Below are 9,159 nucleotides of genomic sequence, written 5' to 3' on the forward strand. Positions count from 1 at the left end.
TCTGAGTGTAGTGTTCTTAGTTTAATCATTTCAATGTTCAACGATCAATTTTTCTCAGTATAATTGAGTTAACTTGATTGTTGTTACGAATTTTTCTATTTATTTCATAATTGCACAATTTCTGAATTTTAATAATAAAAATAACTTCCCAGTTTTTAAAACTTCATTTTTAATCAAGAAGTTCAAAATTAATTAAAAATAATTGATTTATTAGTAAATAAATCTATATATTTATATTTTTATATTTTTATTTATATTCATAAATCTATTTATAAGTAAATAAATCATTTATTAAAAATCATTAGCTTCTTGCTGAAATATTTTTTTTTTAATACTAAAAGAAATAGTTTTAACTGATTAGGTAATGTACAAATTTATCGAAAAAGTCTTCCAAAAAAATATTCATTAATTTATTAAATTAGTTTTAGTGAAAACCAATGTTGATTTAATCCTAATCGAGCTTGTTGAATAATAAAAATATCAAAAACTAAAAAATGATCAATATAATATTTATAAAAAAAAAAAAAAAACATTGTTAATAATTTAAATTGGTGTTTTCTCCTAAGAAAATCTCTTAAGATATTTTTTAAAAATTGATTTACTAATTTTTAATACATATTAGTTTATAATTTGGTCAAACGTTAAATTGAAAAAATTGAAAACAATAATACAACATAGTAATGACTAATACGTATTAATTGTTTTCAAGTGTAATAAAGAATTAGCCAGAGCATCGGCCAAGCAATGGCTGATAATCAAATCACATACCATTATATTATAATAAATATCGTGCGGTAGCCGATGGCTAACCTAGACTAGGCCAGTACAAATCGCCAATGCTTGACCGAACATTAAAGCCGATGGTTTACCGAGGCTAGGCCGATACAAAACGCCGATACTTGGCCGAGCATTAGTAGCCGTGCCTTGGCCAATGAACGGAAATTGTTGAGCATCGGCAACTTTGTATGGGAAGCAAGGGCTGGCATCACTTTTGGTCTGAAATCGTGTTTCATCCCGCGTTACACATTATATTTTTCATATAAGTTGCATTAAAAATGCTAGTTTCAATGTCTGAAGCCAACCAGAACTAGATAGTTTCAGATGAAGAGCGAAAATACCATTTTATTATAAAACTTATAATAAAATAAAAAGTAATGGTTTATTTTTATTAAACATTATTCATAAATTGAATAGTTTTCTTTTATCATTCTTATTTATGCTTACCCGAGAAAAAATTTTTCTATATAATCATATATAATTGTATATAATCATATATCGACGTTCTAATTAGTAAATTGTCTAACTCCATTTTAGAAAATCTTTTGTTTGTACGAAAAAACAATTAGTTCAAAATTCATTATCACTTTAAGAAACCATTCAATATCATTATTATCTATTAGAGATATAATATTTAGATTTGAATCATTCAAATAATTTATAATTCGATTATGGCTACATCAAAATGTTAAAAAATCACCCTCTAAAAATATGGAGTTAGACAAATTACTAATTAGACCGTCGATATGATTATATATGGAATTGTATATAAGATTACAGTCGAACCTGGATAAGCGAGAGTTCAAGGGAGCACAATCTCATTCTCGCTTATAGAGGTTTCTCACTAACCCGAGTTTCTCGCTAATGCAGGTATATGGGTAGCGTTTCTCTCTTATAGAGGTACGCAGCAATAACAAGTCACATTCAAAATCTAAGTACTTTAAAAGAGTAAGTATCAAGATGCTTACGAAAACAAAACAAAAATTCATGCACTATATAATTTTATTTTATTTAGGGACGGACGGGCAAGACGGAGAGGGCGGGTAAAATGAATAATCGTTTTAAATCGCTGGTCGGTCGATAGAAACATTTTAGACAGCAATCTATCAATCTATTATGTAACTACACTTACCGTTATCGATAAAGCATTGGTTTTGCATACTTGTGGGAATTTTTTTATAAATATTGAAATTTAGGAAAAAAAAATTTTAAATCGTAAGTATACAGTACTTAGTTTAATGTTGTTAAGGACGATGCAGATTTGATTTTTTTTCTTCATATTTAGGACGCGGTTGATATTTTTGCGACGATTGTTTTGATTGAAATGTATTTTCCAATCAGTATTCGTTTTACGCGACCTGAGTATTTATTTTGCCCGCCCTGGTAGGGCAAAACGGATAATGTTGACTTTTTTTTTTTTTTTTTTAATTTCGAAGAAGAATTTCTTTGTTATTATTTTTATTTTACTTTAATTATAAACTTCAATTACCCAAAAAATTATTAGCCAAAGTTAAGAATGGATATGATTGTAATATATATTTGTTATTTCATTTTCAAATTAACATATCCGTTTTGCCCGTCCTTCCCCTAGCACTTGTTTACACTTAAAAAATCCGTCAATTTCGTTTAGGTTTCTGTTTTTGTATTTTGAACGTTTTTCTCTAACTCATAAATTTTGTCGAATATTGCTTGATCAACAACCGCCGCGTATTAAAAATTCTGATGGACCGTCTCCAACGCATTTAAAGCTAGCTTCATTGGATGTGTGTATGTGTGTATCTTTTATGTATGTATGTATTTTTATTGTAGCTGTAGTTCCTCCTAAATAATATAAAGAAATAAAGCTCGAATGTCGCTTATAGAGGTATGGTTAAGCAGCAGTCTCACTTACGGAGGTCCATGAGAGAAAAACGACTCTCTCTTACAGAGGTTTCTGTTTCTCGCTAATAGAGGTTTTGGGAGCTTAAAATGACGGGTCCTGGCTATTATAGAGACAATGCTCTCACTTATAGAGTTTTCTCACTTATCCAGTTCTCGCTTATCCAGGTTCGACTGTATATATAATTATATATGACTATTTATGGATCAATACAGTAGGGTGTGCCAAAATGTAACACCCGTGGAGGACCTTTCAAAATTGGAATTTCGAGTTCTGATTTTAACAAGAGCTGAGTTTGGGCATTTCCTAAAATATTTTGGGGAGACGATGTATTTGATTTTCATAGAATTTTTCAACAGAAGCTTAGTTTGGGCGTTTCCGGTGAAAATTCAAAATTTGGTCGGAAGTGGCCAATTAAATCTCCTTGTAAAAATCCTATGAATAATCAAATACATCGTCTTCCCCCAAAATATCTCAGAAAATGCTCAAACACAGCCCCTGTTAAAAGCGGAACTCAAAATTCCAATTTTAAAAGGACATCCACGGAGTTACATTTTGGCACACCCTATTATACAGCCATGCAGGATTATATATAGTTCCATATACAATTATATATAATTATATATAATCATAGAATTATAATATGTCAGTACAGCTAGGGGTTAGAATGACAATTATAAAGGTATAAAATAAACAAACAATTGATAGGATTGAAAATTAAGCTGCAACTTCATCTCGCGGGTAGAAAATCATCATTTTCTGTCCGCCGGGAAGAAATGATTAATTCCTGCTCGGCAACAGTCGTATTGGTCTGAAATTGTCTAATAGTTTCGGTTGGCTCAACAGGCATTGCAACTCGCATTTTCAATGCAGGTTATATGAAAATTTATTTTAAACAAATGAGAATCAAATAAAATAAATTTAGTAACAATAAAAATTCATCATTTTTAAGACAAAAAATATAGGTTCCGGATAAGTAATCACCATCTTCGGAACACGCTGCATCTTATGGTATTAGTATTATTCCGATAGGTTCAGTAGTTTTCGTAGTATAAGAAGACAAAAAACCGGCTCTCCATTTATTAGTATAGATATTAGGGTGTGTCAAAATTCAATTTCTGTGAAGAAACTTTTAAAATTAGAATTTTGAACTCCGCTCTTAGCAGGAGCTGTGTTTGGGCATTTCTTTAAATATTTTGGGGTGAGACGGTTTATTTAATTTTCATAGAATTTTTTAACAGGAGTTTAGTTTGGGCATTGCCGCTGAAATTTTAAATTTTGGCCGGAAGTGTCCAACTAAAGCTCCGTTGGAAGAGCGCAAAAATGTTGTAAAGAAGCACTTGTGGTTGTAATAACTGGGAAGTTGCACGGATGGCCTGTAAGGACGAGCATTTTGCTAATTTTTTCAAATTTTTATTTTTTTCCATGGTAATGAAATGGGTGACTGAGGCGTACACTATATGATTTTTAAAGCTGTTTATTATATAATTTTTTTTTTCAGAATATCGCATTGCAAACCAATTCGTATGACTGTGGTGTTTATACCTGCTTCTTTGCGAAGCAGTTGATAATGTCTGAATCTCTTCAAAAATTTAGCAGCAACATGAACGACTTCAGAATCGAAATGCTATGCAGTATACTCTCTAACTGCAAAGCTATGCATAAGGAAAAACCGAAAAATGTAAGTGAAATGATATAATATAATTCAAAGTTCAACGTGAAAAAAATGGTGGAAACTTTCGTCTTCAATTCAGTACTTCCGACTCAGAATCGTTTGGCTTCTTAATTTAAAGAAGACTTGCTCTTGAAGCAATGAAAAATTTTTGGAAAGAAATGTAGAATATGCTTCCCGAGTAAAAAAGATTTTATATAATTAGATACAATTATGTATAAATTATATAAAAGAAATGGCCCGATAAAATTGGATAGAAATGGTATATAATTGTATAAAATTATATATAATTCTATAGAATTTATTTGAAGTTCAGAGCTTGCAATAACTATAAGTAACGAAAATCGTATACATGATCGATTTGTAATGAACATAATTTTTTATTAATTAAATTTATAAATTATTCATAATATATATATATATATATATATATTACAGTGGTCCAAAAAAAACATTTTTATTTTTTTCTTCAAGTGCTGCTGTCTCAAATACTTTTCTAAGGTATAAAAAAAATTCTCTCCAAAGCGCAGCTTGATCTCTCAACTGTTCATGAAGCTCAATGAATTTTTATTTTCCCATTGAAATGACACGTAAAAAAATTTTATTAACGTTTTCATCCGGTAAAACTATGAAAAAAAATTTTTTTTGTATTTGGGCTACTTTTTGTATATAAGGCTACAGGCTAAAAAGTTGAAACTCTATACACGTAGAAAGCAAAAATTTTTGAAAGAGTGGTTAAACAATACCAATTTTAATACATGGTTAATGCCAGATTTATCTGATAAGTATAAAGCTAGATGCAAACTATGTAAAGTAACATTCACTGCAGAGTTGACGGTGATTAAAAATCATGGCAAGTGTAAAAATCATATGTCAGCAATGAATTCAGCTTCTAATCAAAAATCGATTCGAACATTTACTCAGAAAAACGCAGTACCATCTTTTGATTATAATGCTACACGGGTAGAAATTAAACTTTGCGGATTTTTAGCTGAGCATAATCTTTCGTTTCGGTTGATGGACCACTTAACTCCTCTTCTAAAAGATTGTTTTCCAGATTCGAAAATTCTTCAAGATATGCGATTGAAATCATCAAAGTCGGCTGCTGTAGTGGTGAACGTAATTGGAGCAACTGAAAAACAAGATTTATCGATAAAGTTAAAGAATGTATTATTTAGTGTTCTAATTGACGAGTCGACTGATATTTCTAAAACTCAAAATCTATGCATTGTAGTAAGATTTTATGATTCGGATCAAGGTAGAGTCACCAGTTGCTTTTGGGAATTGTATCAAATATTTAATGAAGAAGATAATTCTCCTGAAGCGTCGGCACAACACATTTATAACTGCATCGAAAAATCATTTGAAAAATATTCTGTTCCTTTGACAAATATTATTGGCTTTGGCTCAGATGGATGTAGTACTATGATGGGTGATAAAAATTCGGTACGGACACGTTTCGAGCAAAGCTGTCCTGGAATATATATATTATGAAGTGCCTATGTCACTCATTACATCTCTGCGCAAGTAATGCATGCTCTGAATTGCCAGCAGAATGTGAAAAATTACCTCACCTAGTTTACAATCATTTTTCTTCAAGTTTAAAAAGACAATTTGCGTACAAAGAAATTCAATCAATCTTGGATTTAAAAGCTCATAAAATTTTACGTCCTGCTCAGACACGCTGGTTGTCTATCAGAGCAGTGGTAGAGCGACTTCTTGAACAATGGGATGGGTTGTTTTTGTATTTTAATAAGTTGTACTTTGAAGAAGAGTGTAAAAATATGAATAAAAAGAAGAAAGATGCTAGTGACCAAATAGCAACTGAAGAAAATGAATCTGAAGTTGCAAGAATACTTCGCTGTCTGCAAAATCCAACCATGAAGTTGTACTATCATTTCTTATTGTGGAGTTTACCGAAATTTACCGATTTAAATAAATTATTTCAATCTGAAAAACCGTTAATTACGGCAGTTCATAAAAAAATAAGTTTGACATACTTAGATCTCTTAAAAACTTTTATGGATCATAACTATATCAATATGAATTCTTTAAAAGATATTAATCCATCGAATGAGGCTAAATTTAAGAACATTGTAACAGGGAAAATCGAACTTCCCGGGGTCATTATCGACCCCGATAATTGACGCACGGTAGGTAATGGTTTTCCCTTACTTTTCGATTTTTGACAAGAGTTTCGACTTGTCACCGGGCGTGCTAATCAAGATTCCCCACTACTGTTCCCGGAAAATGAAGCGGGGCGTAACAATAGGAAAGTTCGAGAGCCTGAGCTGAGGGTTATAAAAGAGCGAGCACGAAAAACATCGAGGCTTTTTCCCTTCTGGAAGCCAGTGGCCTTTTGCCTTTTGTGAATCAGTGACCTTGTTGAGATTAGATAAGTCAAGAGAGTGCAGTTTTGAACGCCGACGATAGAAATCAACTACTGAGGAGTTTATTACGGTATTTGGAATTGGACAAGCCCTGACCGGAAGCTAACATAGTGGTTTGAGACGACAAGACGTCAAGCGGCGGAGCCAGCCAAGTTGGACCGGGTATCAGTCGTCGTTGGATAAAACAATAATTGAGTCTCCAGGTATTTTCGCTTTTTATCGGACAAAATCGATTATTAATTTAATTAAGAGGCTGAAATAATTAAAATTAATTTCTCGAGCGGTCATTTTTATATTAGCAAGTTTTGTACTTTAGAAATTCATGCGCCAAGGTCATTTAGCTAGTTTTTGTTATTGGATATTTATTTTAAAAGAATGAGATTAATAGTTTATTTGTGAATTTACTGTAGAGAATTTATAAGTAATTTATTATAGGCCTGTTGGCTATGATAAATTAATTTTAGTTAAGAATTTTCGAGATATAAAGAAAAGTAAATTTGAATAAGAAATGAAAATGCGTAATTAAGTCAGTGAAGGTCATTCTAGAATGTATGTAGTTAAGAGTTGTATTGAGACGCTTAGGATTCGAATAGTTGATGTTTAGAATTTTGTCTAGGAAGATTAAATTTAGTAAATCCTGTAATGAGTTCAGTAGAATTTATTAATTGAAAATATTAGTAGAAAATTTAGTAAGTGAACTAGTACAGAAATTTAGTGATTATGTAATGTAGTAAAATTTATTTGCAGTAAACAAGTGTTGACGTAAAATTTAGTAGATTATGATAGTATTGTAAAGTTTTGGAAAATTAAATTTAGGCCGGTGGATAAATGTAATTGAATTGTTTAAGTTAGAAAAGTACTAAATCAATTATTAAATAATTGATTGAATTAAGGATAATTTATTAGATAAATTCGATAAGAAAATTTGGTGAATTTGGTAAATTTAGTTAATCTGGAGATTAAATTTATTTAAGAAAAATTGTTTAAAATTTTATTTAAGAAAATTTGAGAAATGAAGTTAACGTCCGGTGGATGATTTTATATGGAATTGAATAAGATTATATGGTATTCCGTCAGGTAGACGAGGTTGTTTATGTGAAATTAGTTCAGATAATTGAATAATTAAGAAGTTTTTATTGGGTAAAACATGTTGTTTGTTATTCCGTCAGTTGGACGAGGGTTTAAGAAATTAAGAATCTAGATGCGTAATGGTCTATGATTAAATTTAGAAATTAGGAATCTAGATGCGTAATGGTCTATGATTGAATTAGGAAATTAAGGATAGATGCGTAATGGTCTATAGTTGAAAGAATTTAAGGATATTTAGTTATAAGTTTTGGCAAGTGCCTGCGTAGGTGAGAGGTCCTCACAATTAAGTAATTGATAGGTTAATTTTAAGGGTAATATTATTAAGGAATTTTGTTAAAATAAAATTGTTTATATTGAATAAATAATTAAATTGTTAATAATTGTTTCTCAGTATTAATTTTTCAGCCTTTCTCAACTTCTCACGACCCGATCTTTCCTTCTCATGCTCCCCGGTTTCTGGGACACCGAGTATAAAATCCCAGTGGCGCCCTTTTCAAAGAGGAAAGGGGTGACCAATTGGACAGGGCTAACCACCCCGTTACAACATTCATAATATTTATGTAGGCATTGAAGCATTTAATTATTTTAACAAGCCGGAATTCACTAAACCTCCTCTTCTAGAGGAAAAAATAAATTTTCTTACTAATTGTAAAAAATTTTTAATTCGAGGATGTGAAGAAATAAAAAAACGTTTTGACTTTGATGATTTAATATTAAAAAATTTATCAGTAATTAATCCTAGAGAAGCAATGAATAAGAAAACAGTAATGACTATGCCAAGTTTGTTACCGTTGATGAATAAACTACCTCGATTATTAAACTCATGTGAACCTCAAATTATCGATAATGAATGGCGAAGATTTCATAACTTCGAATTACCAGATGATATCAAGCTTGATGTCTCTGTTGATAACTTTTGGCATAAAATTTTTATTTATGGTGATACAGAAGAAGTTTGGAGCTTTAGAAATTTAGCTAAATTTTTCTTGAACATTATCTCTTTACCTCATGCTAATGCGGATTGTGAGAGAATATTTAGCAAAATTGGTTTAATCAAATGTCAAGCGCGTAACAAATTAGTCACTAATACCCTCAACGGGCTATTGCTATCTAGTCAACGAGTAAATCACAATTGCATCGGTTATGAACCATCTAAAGATGAATACAGCAAGATGAGGACTTCTTTATATACCCTTACGACTTCTGGAAATAATGACAACAGCAATATGCATAATAATAATAATAATAATAATAATAATAATAATTATAATTATAATTATAATAATAATATGAGTGTTATTTTCGATGCCACATTAAATGTTGATCTCGATGATATGTCAATGTCATACTTT

Source organism: Cotesia glomerata, linkage group LG4 (genome assembly GCF_020080835.1).
Source record: "Cotesia glomerata isolate CgM1 linkage group LG4, MPM_Cglom_v2.3, whole genome shotgun sequence".
Taxonomy (NCBI): Eukaryota; Metazoa; Arthropoda; class Insecta; order Hymenoptera; family Braconidae; genus Cotesia; species Cotesia glomerata.